This window comes from Oryzias melastigma, linkage group LG10, assembly GCF_002922805.2.
Source record: "Oryzias melastigma strain HK-1 linkage group LG10, ASM292280v2, whole genome shotgun sequence".
Lineage (NCBI taxonomy): Eukaryota > Metazoa > Chordata > Actinopteri > Beloniformes > Adrianichthyidae > Oryzias > Oryzias melastigma.
This window is the reverse complement of record NC_050521.1, coordinates 20275102-20291677: the sequence shown is the minus strand read 5'-3', so window position 1 is coordinate 20291677 and position 16576 is coordinate 20275102. Positions and strand designations below refer to the sequence as shown.

At 36.1% G+C, this 16576-nt stretch overlaps 1 long non-coding RNA gene across 2 annotated transcripts in view; it reads left to right on the top strand.

Moving 5' to 3' along the window:
• The first annotated feature begins 8 nt into the window (after window positions 1-8).
• The window catches only part of LOC118599218, a 118099-nt gene continuing 101531 nt past the window's right edge, over window positions 9-16576 (top strand). For both annotated transcript variants that reach the window (XR_004948522.1, XR_004948523.1), the window contains exon 1: window positions 9-430. This is a non-coding gene — a long non-coding RNA (uncharacterized LOC118599218). The remainder of the gene's footprint in view (window positions 431-16576) is intronic.

Here is a 16576-nt window from a genome sequence, read left to right as displayed (position 1 = left end):
AAAAAAAAAAAAAAAAAAAAAAAAAAAACATGGCAGAGCCTCCTGATCAGAAACAAGGTGTAAGTATCTGTGAGCTGACAGTTTATTTTATGATGAACAGTAGAGACTTACATGCATGAGTGGAACGTGCTCTGTTTTATAATCCGCATTTAAAAATTAAAAATTCTATGCAGTTCCCTTAAAATAAATAAATAAATAAATATCAAGAGACTGAATGTTTTTCAACAATATGTGTTCTGCCCCTGTGTTAGTTCAGTTTGTCTTCCTCTGAATTGAAGCAACATTTAGTTGGTCCTTTTATTTTGAATTTTTTTTTTTTTTCAGGAAGTCTGTGTCAGCCATATTAGTTATTCATTTGTCCACGTGATCTCATCACCTGTTGAAATTCTCTTCCATCCTCCTCTTGTTTGCATCACCGACTCCATTGTCTGTAAGTTTTACTTTAACTTACCGATTTTGTCCTCTATATATAGAGTTTAATAGACATATTTTACTGTGGTTTATGTGTGTTTCAGTTTTACTCTGGAAAGTTTGCCTCGCCAAAATAAAGGTATATCCTGACTCGAGGTTATTCCAACAAAGTTAGGCTTACTGGTAAATTGTATACATCACATACAAGGAGTGCAGGAAAATATGTACCACAATAGCTCACCATGCGCAATTATTATAAGATAAAACCAGATAACTCAAAAAAAAGAGAAAAAAATTGAAAGAGGCAAACGTTTTTTGTTAAATAGCAATTGTCCGAAAATGATATGAACTGCTTTATTTTAATTTTAAAGTTATGATACAAACTGCAATCACTACAAAAACTTTTATTAGCTAGAATAGAATGGGAAATTCTGTATTATAACCCAACTTATGTGCTGCAGTTTGACATGATTCTAACATGGTTTGTAAATCCATTCCAAGCAGCTGCTCTTCTTTTTCCCATTTAGTACACGCCACACTTGCTTTATCTTTTTTAACCCCCATTTGTCCTCTTAGACAGTAATTGTGCTGCCATGAACTTAAACATTTAACATACTAACTCAGGCATGCAGAGTCTGGGATGTAGTTTTAGGTGTTTTGGTGTAATTGAACATGACACATCAACGGTTGGCATTGGGGTGAACTTGTTGCAGCATCCACTCGTTACTATGTTTTCTACAAGAAATTGAGGGCGCTAAATTTAAATTAATGACTGTCACAAGCCATCGGAAGGAGTTCAGCTTTCTTGAATCAATGTGAGAACACTTTGACATCCTTTCAGAGACGACTGCTTTCAAAAAATAGATGTGTTTCAAATTGTTTGGAAATGACCATATAATTCCTCCAAGCCAGACGGGCAACAAATACTTATCACTTTGCACTGCTGATGCCTTTTGTCCTTGTCGTTGACTTATCACACACCCGAGTGCTTCAAGTAAACTCTTCTATACAAGTGTCAAAAACTGCTTTCAATAAATAAATAAATCTACAAGCAACCTATTGTTTTTTATAGTGTCCTTTATGTTTATTGTCAGAGATGAAACATTAAAAGCTCTTTATTCCAAAAGTGTGAATTTATCTTTATACTGGCGGATGCGACTCAAACACAGACAGCTTTGAAAATAAATGCTTAGAAAATTTCTCCCAGCAGATCTGTTTCAAATGCCCTTTTATCAGTTTTTGTCAAACAAGATTTGTCTCCTATTTGTTAAACTAATTGGCCTTCATTCTTAACATAAAAAAATGTGTCATGATAGCTATTATGATTCTACCCCAGTGGAGATCCTGTCAATATAAAAAAAAAGGGGGGGTATGCTGGAGTGAATGTGGCTGTGTGCTAGCGGGGGCACAGAGCAGAAACCCGTTATAGGTTCCTGCTTAATTTCATGATGTCTCTGGCGAGAGCGATGTGGGCGTGAGGCTGTCTCAGATCTTCCCTTCTTGTTTTGTCAATGTGTTTTTAACCATTAGATCATTGTAGGAATACACTAGTGGCAGTGCTCTGGCGTTACCCTGCCTACAGCATTGATCCTTGGCTTCGTTTACAACATTATGGATTTTTACATCATAGGGGAGGAGTAACAAAGAAAAGCAGTGGGTGAGAACAAGCAAAAAATTCTTTTGACACAATTTTAATGAACTGCTCTGCAAATGTCTTATAAGTTTGATAAGTTGTAAGATTCATGATACAGAAGACTCAGAACTTGTTTGTCTTTATTCAACAATTGTAGTAATTCCATATGTTTTGATCTATGTTGTATTTATCTTTATTCCAACATTACTTTTTGACAAATAGACAGTTTATTTTTTCAGCAGACTCCTGGCCTCAAATAAAATGTCTGTGGTTTAAAAATAAATGCATATTTGTTCAAAAAGCTGACAAAACTTTCACTTTCACAGCTCAGAAGTTGTGTGGTTATTCATATAATTGTCACTACTGCCTTTGATGGTGCATATGGACTATCTGGGGGCAAAAAATGGGCAAATCTGTAAGGGAGGCATGATGTCCTGCACAAAATGTATAAGATCAATTGTGTCGAGTCATCACAAACACTTGAACAACACATAACAGCAGAGTAGGTGAAGCACAGGCACGTCGTACGGGATTTTTATTTCTTAAACCTACATACTGCGCAAGGACAACCCTTGTGTGCCCATTGTGTGTTCTGTGCTTGCAGCCTGACTGTTAAAATTAGAAAGTTTGACAGAGTAGTTTGTGTGGACACCTTATGAGTGTCCAACTGCACACACCATGTATGCAGTACTTGTGCACGGTCAGTAAGGAGCCAGTGCTTACTAATGACTAGAGTATGGCCTAAGGACATCATACGACAGCATCAACTGTACGTCATAACTGTATGCAGCTTACATTTTTACATTCCATTTTCATGACATCCCTTAAGGTCAGCTGATACTTTACAGTGACCAGCCTTTGCATCAATCATATATACAATTGCATGGTCTGGTTCATACTAATGTTGCCTTGTTTTGGTTGCAACTGTTCGCGATAACTGTGATACATTTCTGGGGGGCGTTTATACTTTTCAAGCGACCCAATCATCTCCAGTGTTTGTTTTTAACAGAGCAACATCCTACTCGTACACTTGCGGAATCTGCATTCGTGCAGGTAAAGGATGAGACAGTGGAGGAAGTGGTGTGTTCATCCACTAAACAGAAGCAGTGAATACAAAAGTAGAACAAAAAAATAAATAAAATTGGGCATTTTCTAGTGCTGAAGATATGAGTTATAAGACATATCTTTCAAGTAACTTGCTCTATTTTTTTATCTAGTTGTCCTCTCTATTTGTGCATGTCTGTGTAAAATTACGTATTTTGTATAATTTCTTCAGTTAAGTTTTCATCATTTTCAGGGTTTTTTCTGGACAGTTTCCTCTGTCATTGCATACTGTAACATCTGGTTCACACCGGACGCGGTATCCGCTTCACCTCCAGTTCACACCAGACTCGTATTTTTCCGTGTTGGTCGCTTCTGCTCAACTGTGGTTATTTAGAGCTTTTTTATATATTTTTTTTTTGCAACCATCAGACACCCAAAACCACACACTCCCACCACATTCATCTGTGTGTGTCTCAGTGTCTGTGTGTGTTTTTGTGTGTTAGTGTGTTAATTTTCATCTTTTTAGATACCAAAATATGATCACATTCGTCAATTGCTGTATTTTATTGTGAAAAATTGGTTATATTTTGAAAATTGACCGGATTTTCTCATGTGTCTTCTGTCAGAATTGATGTGAATCACTTGTGGCTTGTACAAAAAATAGACCGAAACGATCGCTGCACGGACCGCGGTGCTTCACGTCTGGTGTGAACTACACCATAAGTTAACAAGGGCAGAAAATGGAAGCAGTCTCCATTCGGTGGGACTTTGCAGCGTGGAATGACGCCCGGTGTGGTGAACCAGGTGTAATTGCTAAAAAAAATTCAAGTTACATTACGTGATTCGTAAGCAAGAGTCGTGGAAGACATCACCAGCTGGTGTCGCATTCTAGAGCGACTGGGGCGATACCGCTCCGATGGCCATGCGACCACTGCAACATGAGCGACTACAAATCGCTTGAAAGTTTAAATCAGCCCTTAAGGTGGCCACAAAAGCCTCAAGAGAACTGCACATGTGCTTCCTTCAATAAGATGTCACCACATCAGCTTGTGACCCTCCACAGGTTTGGACAACCAATAAACCAGCAGCATGCGGACAGGTCCACTCATGTATGGGATCATGTGACTAAAAGCATAGGTGGCACTGACAGGACTTGTAGCATTTACAGGAGCAAAACCCTTCTTTCCTAGTTTAAAGCAAAACAGCAGAAATTACAGATTTTTTTTTTTAGATTGGACAGCTAGATTTATTTGATAGCAAAATATAAATTAAAACAGTTTTAATGGATAGTGGTTTGAGCAAATGACATAATTCCTCTTTTGCTTTCACCAAAAGGATAATTGGTTTGTAGTTTCCTTTATTGAAGCACCTTTTGAGCTTGTTTGAAATTCTGCAAAGTGCTTTACTTCCTCCAACAGCACTAATTAGATATTTTCACCTTATCTTATAACCCTATTTTCTCTAGTTACACTCCAGTGAGCTTAGTGGAAAAACGTGGCACTCAGTGTCACTGAGATTTCTTAAAGTCCTCAGATTGACCCCTTTTGTAACAAACGCCTTTCTTTTATTAACTAAATGGCTCATATTTCTAAGCGTGTGTTGGTTTACTGATCCAAACTTTAGTTTCAGTCAGTATTATTGGTTTTTGACAGCATGGATCTGTATCTTTTTCCTCTTGTACGCCACCATGGAAAGATGGGGAAAGAAGCACGCCGCCCAGCCCTCCATGTGCTATGTAGAATGCTAACAAGACTAGCAGCAAAGATCCCTTGTAGAGAACAGAGCAAGCATCAATTTGACTGACATATCGATTACTTCACATCCAGCATGAAGGAAAGACCTGGGGAAAGCTGGATTACTGAGAGTTTCCAGAGAGGTGGCTAGCAGCTCGCAGAAGAAGTAGCAGAAGTTTATGCAGCTTAGAGTGGGCTCTCTGTTTGTGATCTGCCAGTTAAATGCTTGAAAGGGGATCAGCTAAACTGATGTGAGTTGGCATTGGGACAGGCAGCTGCTGGCAGTAGAGCTGAGCCTGACGCCGCGGCCTGCCAGAACTCCATTTTTGTTACCCTAAACTCAAATGATGTTATGCTTTCTACAGGTGAGCCACTGAAACTTCTCACTGTAAAAGTAGAGAAAAACTGTAGCATTTTATGTTGTTTAGAATATATTTTAGATACATCTTTATGGGTGGAAAGCTTTGCTGGTTCTTGAGTTGTTACTTCTTTTTTCCTTTTTTTGTTGCTGTTGAAAATAAACCTCAGCTGTAAGGACTTTGTTGTTTAGAACCCCTTAGTCTATTTAAAAGTTTGCTTTTCTGTTTCTTTGGGCCAAAAGTTATTGGCATTTATCGCTTCAAATTCCATGCATAGTGACAATTTATCATTTTAAATTGTAAAGTGGTTGTCTGCAATCCCTAACCATATAAGAGCCATTCGAGCAAGTTTCTTATTGACTAAAAACATGCAATTTATATTTTTGTGTCCAAATAAACTTTCCATTTATGGAATGTACCCATCCATCCATTCTCTTGACCGCTTTGTCCCTTTCGGGGTCGCGGGGGTGCTGGAGCCTATCCCGGCTACTGATGGGCGAAGGCGGGGTACACCCTGGACAGGTCGCCAGTATGTCGCAGGGCCTCAATCACACACACATCCACTCACACATTCACACCTAGGGGCAATTTAGAGTCACTAATTAACCTATGAAGCATGTTTTTGGACGGTGGGAGGATCGCTGTGAGGCGAGAGCGCTAACCACTGCGCCACCGTGCAGCCCTTATGGAATGTAGCTTTTTAAAATTTACAAATACTTAAATTATAGCCCTACAAATATTCTGATGAGTATGTTTCTATATTTGACAATTTTTACTTCATTCACTTTTGACAGCAGCACAAGTTCCTTTCAAAATAAAATGCATTACATGTCAAAAAGGAAACAAACCTGCTGTAGCAGATTTACAGATTCAGATTTAAATAATTAAAAACATCACATTTTCTATATATATTTTTATCATTATGGCTATTATGCACCTTTATTCTTTTTCTAAAAACATTTAGAAGCACAGTTGTGCAGCAGAATTTTCTTTATATGCATAATTTAGCTCTTTTTTCTGACATATTAAAAATCTAAACTTATTCATCAACTTAATGAGCCAAAATAGGGGGCTAAAACAGTCATACTTGGCTCGTGGGCCTTGAGTTGGAGACCCCTGTACTGGATAGAAGAGACGGGAACTGTTGACTGCTGTCTCTGGATTGGATTAATTAGCAGAACTGTAAGCTCCTGCAAGTGTCACATCTATTTCAAACAGATTCAGTCAATGCATCAACAATTACTATGCATCCAGAAAATATTAATGTATTGAAATGACCTGAGTATTTTTCATGTGAAGTGGGTCTGGCCTGTGTGATAGAATTTTAAATTCCTTCGTTCTGTGTTGAAAGGAAAAAGAGGTTTAAGTCATGAGGATCGGGAGGTCAAAACTCGGTCCACTGAGGCATATTAGAACATGAAAAGATGAAGAAGCTCACTTGTCTTCCGGTCTTACTGTTTTTTAAGGCTTGGAGGGATTCCTTTAATCAGGGAAATCAGTGAGACTTACAGTCGTCCACTTAATTAATCGGTGAGCAAAGAATGAGTGTGTATAGGAACAGATTTCTTCTTAGCTTCGCTTCTTCCTCGCGGTATTAGGATGATACAGTTAACCTGAGGTAAATGTCAGTGTATCCTACATGGTGTACTACATTTCACATCTAAAACTCCTGTTGAAGTTCATGTTTCCCCTCATCTTTTACATGAACTGGAAAATTAGTCATTTTAAGCTGAAAGTATTAAAACAAATGTTGCTCAGAAAACATGTCAAAAAAAGGACACTACAGCTGCATATTTCAAGAAAATTCCTGTGTAAAGATTTTTGAAAGTAAACTGCTACCTTTAGAGGTAAAAGTATAAGGAAGGGAATTCTGCTTTTATATTCCAGACCCCAAGTTGGGTCAAAAAATGAGGTCTTCTATGTAAAAATGAAGAAAGTCATCAACCTAAATCTTTATCTTATCACCTTAAAGTTGCTGAAGGACTTCAGCACACCTTATATTTTTATATATACTTAATATAAATAGTTTGGAGTAACCTATCACTTTGGCACTCTGTAACCATTGACATTATAGCAAAGTAAAAAGAAAAAAAAGACAAAATATGGCATAATTTATGCATTTTAAGTTTGAAAAAGCCAATTTTATAATGCTTTCTTTTTTAAAATTAGAAGAAACACATTACACTGATAACCACACTGGTTTACTCTTTTGGCATTGCTTTCAAAATAAAATGCATGCTGTGTTATATAAGACAGATCTATTGTAGCAGATTTACAAATTTAGATTTACAGCTTGCATAATTAAAACTGCAATGAAGCCAAGTCAAACATGACATTTTCTATCATTAGGACTTTGCCGGACTCTCATCCTTTTTGCAATGAATCATCCTTATGCATTTTTTTTACTTTAAGAACTTTGTGTCTGAACAGTAACTAGACTATGTTGTGCAGCAGAAGATAAGAATATACATTATGTGCATCAATTTGCTTAGTTATCTAACATGTTAAAAATCTGAACATAAATGACAACAAAAATAAATTCACAAAAATGTTTAAACTCATAATGTAAACTGTTAGCACTTCGAAGCCAAAATGGAAAATGGAAGTTCCAGACCCCTGGATTAATTGATGGATGAACCTAAATTGATTTAATTATATAATGTGAAATGTAGTGTATATGTTCCAAAAAAAGAAAATTGTAATCACATGATACTGTCAGAATATTCTATTTTTTTTTTTTAATTACTGCTACTAAAATCAAATTTTTTAACAGAAAAGTTACAATTTACTAACTGTATTCTCTTTTTTGGTCTTAGTTTGGAATCACTTCCTAAACACACTTTAAACTCTGCTTTCCATACTAAAAATCTGCACATTTAAGTTAAAATTATGATTTAAACTGAGATATTCCCGCACAAACAAAGAGAAAAGGACATCAGAGTCACAAAAGCCCTGGAGAGAAAGGCAAATACATTCAGGACCACATGCTGGTGAGAAGCTGCAGAGCACCCAGCGATGGGGCGAAAATGGAGGCACTATTTGATATTTAATTGGAATTGATTCTATGGAGCTTGTGAAATTTTTAACAGTGTTGAAATCCATATATCAGGGATGGTGTTCTGAGAAACGCTGGCAAAAAGATGAAAAAAAGCTATGTGTGTCACACACAGGAGGGAGAAAGACAAACAGAGTGTGCTGAAAATGAATTTTATCAAAATGAAATGTGAATGAGACCAGAAATAACCGAGAATCACAGGCTGAACAGAAGGAAAGAGGGGAAAAACTGCACCAGACAAGTCTTAATATTTCTTTATAGATGATTTATTTATTCACCTTATGGCAACATTGCCTGTTAGAGCCAAACAAATCAACAAGATGTGTAATGATGAAAGGAAAGAAGGAGAAGAAAGAGGCACTTAGCTGAAATTTAAAATTCTGAGAGAAACAAATGATTAGACTGAAACAGGAAAACAATTTTTGGAAGCATCAAGATTTCATTAACATTGTAAGAGACAGATGCCTGACCTAAATAGCTTTGATTTTGGGGCTGAATTCTAAAATAAAAATGTTAAGAATTTATTATTATAACTCCATTTTTTGTACTCCTTTCCCCCTTTTCTAACACCCCGGTCTCTTCTTTTTTCTTCTTCAGTCCCACACGAAATGTATGGAAACATAATGAACATAAATCAAGTTTATAGCCTCAAATACAAAAGGGGTTTTATTTGGAACCCCATTAGCTTCCACAAAGTGGTTGCTGCTAGTCTTTTTTGGGTCCATAAGCATAAAATGCACAAAGTTTCACAAAAATTTTAGAGGGTTTCACAAATTCACAAACTAATCAATCAGATTCACATTTAAAAACACATTCTAATAAGTTCCAAACAATTTATTTTTTGTGCCCACCAAACCAATAACACATACACTTCTTTACAACAAATCATACACATCTTTAGTTATCGGAAGTGGTCCATTTATGTTATTTTTAAAATCTTTTTGATGATATTTGTTATTAATAAGCCTTATCTCAGAAAGTTGATCCCATGCAACAGAAGGTTTAAACAGCATGGTTCTTCTCATACAGATGGACAGTGAAAAAAAGAACATCAAATATTATTTTGTAAGCAAATGTATGTCTTTGTTTTCCCCTAAACCTTATTTAAGAATAAATTGAAACATATCAATCCGGTAAAAAATGATGATGTGGCACCACTACCAAACATTTCCCTGTCTTGTTGGTGAGATGTGCCTCCTGGTGAACTTCTATGGTTTCGTTATAAAAACCAATTAAAGGAAAGAGGGGATCAGGGATTGTTTGTGAGTTAAAATATCGCCATTGTTCGCCATACCCAATATTTCGTCCTACCTCTAATCAAAACAGGGAGAATATGAACTGGTCTGCAATTGGAAGCAGTAAACCCTGACTTTTCATCCTTAATTAGAGGTATGATCTTAGATTGTTTCCATTGTTTAGGAAAATACTCCACAGTTTACACAAATATACACCTTCTATGTCTGAATAGTCGTAATTGTAACAGTGAAATCTGTCCAACACAAGAGGAGCTCTCACCAATCTGCTCAGCCACTGGACAGAACAAGTTAAAAACACAGATTTGTTTTTTAATATTCTAAGAAAAAGCGTAAAATTCACAAGTGACCAAGTCCATGTAATAGGTGAGAGTCTCACTTTTAACAGCAGAAACAAACAGCAGTGAATCTGAGGGGAGAAAAATCCAGTCAGAGGGTAAATACTGTAAGTTATAATGTAAGATCCAGCAGTGAGAGGGCAGGAGGAAGAGCAGGGGAGCATATGGACATTGATATAAACATTTCTGGCTTTTTTTTTAAGTGAGAACTTGCATCCATACTTCATAAATAAACCAGAGTTAGCCTACGGGTTATTTTTGACCTGGAATTTTAAGACCAACAAAAACAAAAAAACAAAAATGCCTTAAATTAAGCAAGGAAACGGAAAATTATAGCCAAGTTATTGGAAAGAAAACTATTTAATCTTATTCATAAAGTGCCACATCATAACTGATGTGATTAAAATAACAAACTAAATAAACACCTGGAAGAAAACAATAATGAAGACCATATGATGGCAGCAGGTGGCAATGAGAGCGGCGAAGGTTCTCCAGTAATGAAAACCTCCTATGAATACTAATAAAGTTTTTATTTTTTTTCTCAAATTTTATTTAATTTATTTTGGAGGTTTGATCCTTTAGAAAGATATCCAACAAAAAAAAAAATCAGTTTAACCAAACAAAGTTTTGGTACAAGTCTCTTTAAACATTTTTATTTGATTGATATACTCCGACACAGGCTTGCACGGCCAAATGATCACAAGTAGTTTTTTCCTCATTCTTTGAGCTGTTGCTGAAGATTTAATAGTTTGACTACGATGGCCATAAAAGCCACATTATTGGGAAATATTGCAACAGTAAAGAGATCCATCACTAGTCATAGAGAAAGCCAAAACTCTGAGAGTGAATTTCCTCCTTTTTTTGACATCATTTACTTCAAACTGTCCTCAGCTTACCCACTCGTTTCTCTAAAAACAGTTGTAATGAGCCCAGATCAAAGGCAAAACAAAACAAGGAGGGATAAATTACCACATGCCGAGTGGCCCGTTCCTCCCCTCCTCTGTCTTCATCCGTGTGCTTGCATGTCGCAATTCATGCACGTGTTCAAATACTTGAACGCACGCATGCCAACACAAATACAGCAGTGCACACAGAAAATACAGAAAGCCCGCGTCCAAAGACAAAAGCTTGCGCGCGTGGAACAAAAGACGAGCAAAAACAGCCATCAAGACACCCGCAGCCGGCACCCATTGTGATTAATGAAAACAAATATTGGGAGAGAGTGGGGCGTAGGAACAGAGAAACAGCACAAACAATGGAGCAGACAGCATAATGCATTCAGGGTTCACTGACGGCCCTCTAGTGCAGAATGAGAATAATAAGAAGGGAGAGGGTGTTGGATGGAGGGACAGGAGAAGGAGGGGAAGAGGAGGCAACAAGAGTGCAACAGCAAAACTCATTCTCCCTAAAAGCACACGCACTCCAAAACACCAGCCCATGTCAAAAATGTTGTAGAGTAACAATACTCAAACCGAGATGAGAATTCTGTGATTTGCTGTTGGTTTGGTTCTTGCATGATGTAATTCCAACCTGTGGGCTTTAAAATGTCCTATATATATGATAAAACTTGGAGAAAAAGGGAAAAGTTTGAATGACCTGGCAAAAAATGCCATTAGTCTGAAAGATTTTCAAAATAAAAGCAGAGAGAGGTTCATTATGTGAGCAAAATATCATACAAAGTGGTGGAAAAAATACTCACCCAGTAATATTATTTTTAAGTAAAAAAGAAAAATAATAATAATTCCACTTAAATCCATCAGAACAGAAGCTCCGGAGCCACATGTGGCTCTTGAACCCCTCTATTGTGTTTCTCTAGTTGGAAGAAAAATATTGTTTAATTCTAATGTATTTTTTGATTACAAGGCAAACCAAGCAGAAGATGCTCATTCACAAACAGTTGAAGCGTATTAGCCTACTTTGTAAGGTTCTTCACCAAAGTAGCTGTTATGTCCCAACATTCCACCAAGCCAGACAGCTTTGTAGTTGACCAAAATCAGAAAAGAAAAAAGAAAAAACTTGACAGATTCAAAATCAATAACGTTTTTTTTTTCCCCCTCAAATTTCAGGTCAGTAAGCACAACCAGGATCCATAAATTGGATCATAGAGATGATTTTCTAATTTTGAAAAGGAAAAAAGTACACAAAATAGGGTAAGGGTCACTTAATTAGTGATTCAATTAGTCCTGATGTAATTTTTGTCAATTACGTTTCTAAATTTATGGTTTACATCCATCAACAATGCATATTATGCACTGAGTGTGTGTGCATATTTTTTATTTATTTGGTTTTTTCTCAATAATTGCTTACATGGCACTACCTACTACATTTTCTGCAGTGAGATGATCCTATGTCACACAGGTGATTAATTTGAACTTTTTTTAAAGTTATTTTCTATCAAGGTTTTATGCATTCCAAAAACACCTATTGATATTGATTGTATAGTAACAATAACATAAATACAAAGTTTTATTTTCTAAAGGGTGGACTTAGACTTTAAAGCTTCTTTTGGGTTGTGGGCTCTAAAAAATCCACCCAAATGACCTGAAGTGTTGAAGGTTACAGACCCGTGCATCAGACTGACATATAAAGTTAAGTTTTCATGTGGAACAAAAGATTTGGAGCGTAAGAAATTGAGTAATTTCACATGTTTCGACCTTTTTTGTATAAAACGGCAAAATATGCTTTTCTTATTTTTGTGAAATAGTGTTTTAGACACACACACACACATAGACCACGTGGGCTTGTTTTTACCCACAGTGCTGTCAGTAATTCTGTACTTGCTCCACTTGCTCACACATCACGCCACAAATACATGAATACCTTTGGGGGGAGCATAAAAGGTTTGACTACTTTGATGGCATGTTTTCGAGTGCTGGGCTCTCAATGCCGAGTCTCAATGGGACATTAAGGCTGTTCTGATAGTAACCGGATCCATAAATTACATGTTTTCAGTAAATTTGACAACTGGTAATTTTCTACTGCTTTTTATTGGTCAGGTTGGAGTTATTCAACAGATTAATATCATCAGGAATTATTAGATATTAATTTACATGCTCATATGTCACTTTTTAGAAGCTTAAAGACATGATACAGCCTTAATGACCATTTATCTTGCTAAGTTGTCATTCATATTGGATGTATTAATTATTTTTGACACTGGTACTAAATATGTTTCTTTAAATATATATTTTCTTAACCCTCTGATTGGATACATTTGTAATTTTATGATCAATTTTCATTTTTTTTTATGACAAACTGTTTTTAAGTCGAAGTGGAAGTGTTCCACTATGTCCTTTATCATTTGGTCAATTATTTAAACACTGCAATCCATTTATTATTATTCTTTTTAGTTGAGCAATGGAGTCATTAGGATGTATGGAATGAAAGGATCCGGTGTCTCTCCTAACTAAAACGTGTATTTGCTAATGATATCCTTGTGCTGAACTGTCTGATCCCCACAAAGTGAATAAGATCCAGCGATGCCTCATGGCCTCTGCCTGATGTGATATACCACTAATGAATGTCTGACATGATCCGTTAGCTCCCACATTCCACATTTAGCTTTAAACCTCCCCTGCATAAGGCGCTCTCGTGTGATAAGATAAACACGGAGCTTCCAGTGTCTCGACTACCCACTGGGAATCAGCACAATTTATTTTCCTTCATCGACAGTCCCAAAACAAACAGAGCCAGCAGGACAGGGATGAAGGAGGATATTTATGTTGTGAGACAAAGGGTAGCAAAGGAAGCAGGGATTGTAGCAACATTCATGCCTGGTTATCTGGCCAGAGGCTTCCTTTGGTGGTCTGTGTTATTCCCATTCGGCTTCATTACTGTCTTATCTGTAGTCGACCCACACAGCCATTGAGAACGGGCCAGAGAAGCTCTACAAGGTTGTGGATCTGACACACCTGCCACCTCAGATAAAATAAACATCAGGAAATGATACAATTTGCACTCATGCGTCTCTGTGTTCCTCAGCTGCTTTTCTCTCCATTGTGTGCTTGATTGATCCCGATTTTTCCACATTTGCTTGTTTTTGCTTTTTTTTTCCTTTGCCCCTCCCTTTATCTTGCCCTCGCTCCTTCCCAGAAGTCCCCTACGACAGGGCTGAAGTAATGGGACAGTAAATTATGAACATCTCTTTTGTACTTAGCAGCTGATGTGACCTGCCTCTTTTAAGGTTGAAGGCTAACGCAGTGAATGTCATCGTTGCAGCAATCAGTCATTGTCTAATACAATATTGCAGATGCCTTAATAAGGCTGTAAACGTTCCAATGAAACGCCACTTCTGCAAACAGCCTTTATGCTTATACTCCTAAAGAAGTGGCTTTGATTGACAGTTCTGATGTACCACAAACTTAACATGACTTCGTAAAAATGTGTTTGTGGATGACTTGGTTTTGACAAACATACGGTGGCCCCGAAGGGCCAACAAATCACTCAAAGCAAAAACATATTAAAGATCACAAAGATAGAAATACATTTTAGAAATAAATAAATAAAGAAAAAAAATCCACAAACCAAAAACACAATTATAAAAAAAAACAAAAAAAACAAAAGAAAAATGAAATGTTTCAGGAAATAAAAACAATTTCCAGAAATCAATTGGAAATGTGAAATAACAAAAAGGTACTATGGGACGTCATTGATTGGTTGATGATGGAAAAACGTCATAATCCCACCATGGATGGCGCATGGTGCCTACCTTCACGATTTTGGTAAAAAAAAAAAAAAATAAGATGTTAAAAATGTAACACGATAAAAAAACAGGATAGGTCGGTACTATGGTATTCCACTGATTGAATAGTGAAGTTTGTCAATCATTTCAATTAAATGTTACAGCGACACTGACTGTTCCTTACTTATCTTGAATCTTATTATTAATTCAAAACTCAAACAACAAAAAATCTAATCAGCGATGTCACATAGTACCTACCTTTTCCAGTTTCTTGTTGCGTTTTGCTTTTTAACTTTTTACTTTAATTTTCAGGAAATTACTTTTGTTTTCTGAAACCTTTTTATTTGCTTCATGTGTTTTGCTTTTTAATTATTATTGGGATTTTGTGTGTGTGTGTTTTTTGAATTGAGTGATTTGTTAGTGTGATTTGCACAGTACAAACACCTGCATTGTAAAAAGTGATAAACAATGTTTTACTTTTCCTAGTGTGTTTTTATGCAGTCAAAACATCTCCTTACCTGATCGCTGCGACTGTTTACTTGTTTTACTCTCTCCTCCTCTTTCGTCAATCCCATCGCTCACTTAATGACAGGAAAAAAACAAAAGCAGAACTTTTGAGTCTCTTTAATCCACTTTGTGAATACAGATTGGAGAACACAGCTTCCAAATTCCAAAAGGGATTAGTTCTAAACGGCAGAGACGGAGAGGCCTTGGAGAGGAGCTAAAATTACAGGTGAAGTGATCCCTTCTAAAATTATCCAACTCTTTTATATTGTGCCCCTGAAGAATTCATGCTCATGTTTAATTCCCAAGCCCTGATAACGAATGTCTCCTCCAAGCACCTGAAGATTAATGGACTTTTACCAGGTGCTCTCTGTCTTTTTATAACACACTCCAGCTATTTAAACGCTCAGCTGTCTGGCTGTCAGCTTACAGCATGAGGTCATTTAGAGGAAAGCATCTTAAACCATAGGTGTGCTGGCACAGAATTATACCAAATACAATCTGACATATGTAAAAAAAAAGTGGGGAAAAAAATTGACAAAAAAATTGAATCATGACATCTGGGCTTTTGTGAGCAAAGAAATTGACAACTTATGTTAGGGTCACCATTAAAGAAGAAAAATAAACAAATATATGAGAACAAAGTCATAAATATTTGAGTAAAAATCTAAATTTCATGAGTATAGAGTTGTATTATTTGAAAAAAGAAACATTTTACAAAAATAAAATTGTACAAAGTTGTAATTTACCAAGGAAAAATGTATGCACTTTAACGATGCAGTTGTACTTTTGAATAAAGTTATACATTTACAAAAAAAGTAAAGATAATTCAGTGAGGTTTTCTTAGTAGAGGGATTTATCTGAATTGTTTGCAACATAAAGTAAACATGTACCATTTGATTTTCTAATTTTAAAAGCTAAATGTAGCATTTTATTTTTGAGAAAACATTACTATTTACCTTGTAAAATTGCTGTGTTTTGAAGCACAAACTTACATCTTCATTCTCATTAATTAAATAACTTTTTTTTCATAATTGTCCTTCTTTATTTTAGTTAAAGATCAGAAGATTGCAAGTTCAGATTCCACTGAACCTCAATGGCTCCTGGTGGATAGAGGTTAGTGCCAGGGTTCAGAAGTTGAGCCGCCATTGTGTAAATGGGTGAATTGGACTATGATTGTAAAGCAATTTAGGTAGTAAAGTACTATATATGTACATATGCCATTTTTACGGTGGTCCTAATACTCTGTTGCAGGTAGCGAATATTTTTATTCCTCAAATGTTTTTTTTTCTTTTTTTTCTTTTTTTTTACTGATAGATATTCTTTCTATTTTGTCTGATAGAAATTAACATGTGCTTTTAATTTTTATTTATTTGTTTTACCTACAAGTTCAAGTAACACAAAAGAAACAAAATCTGTGAGGTTAGTATTTAAGCTAAATTAAAGAATGTAAAATAAATAAGAAAAAAAAATTTAAGACTTCTGTTCAATAAAGTTTTTTTTTAGAAAGCCTTGCAGAAATAAGCTGTGGGAAGTGATGACAGATCCAATGTAGGAGTGCTGCA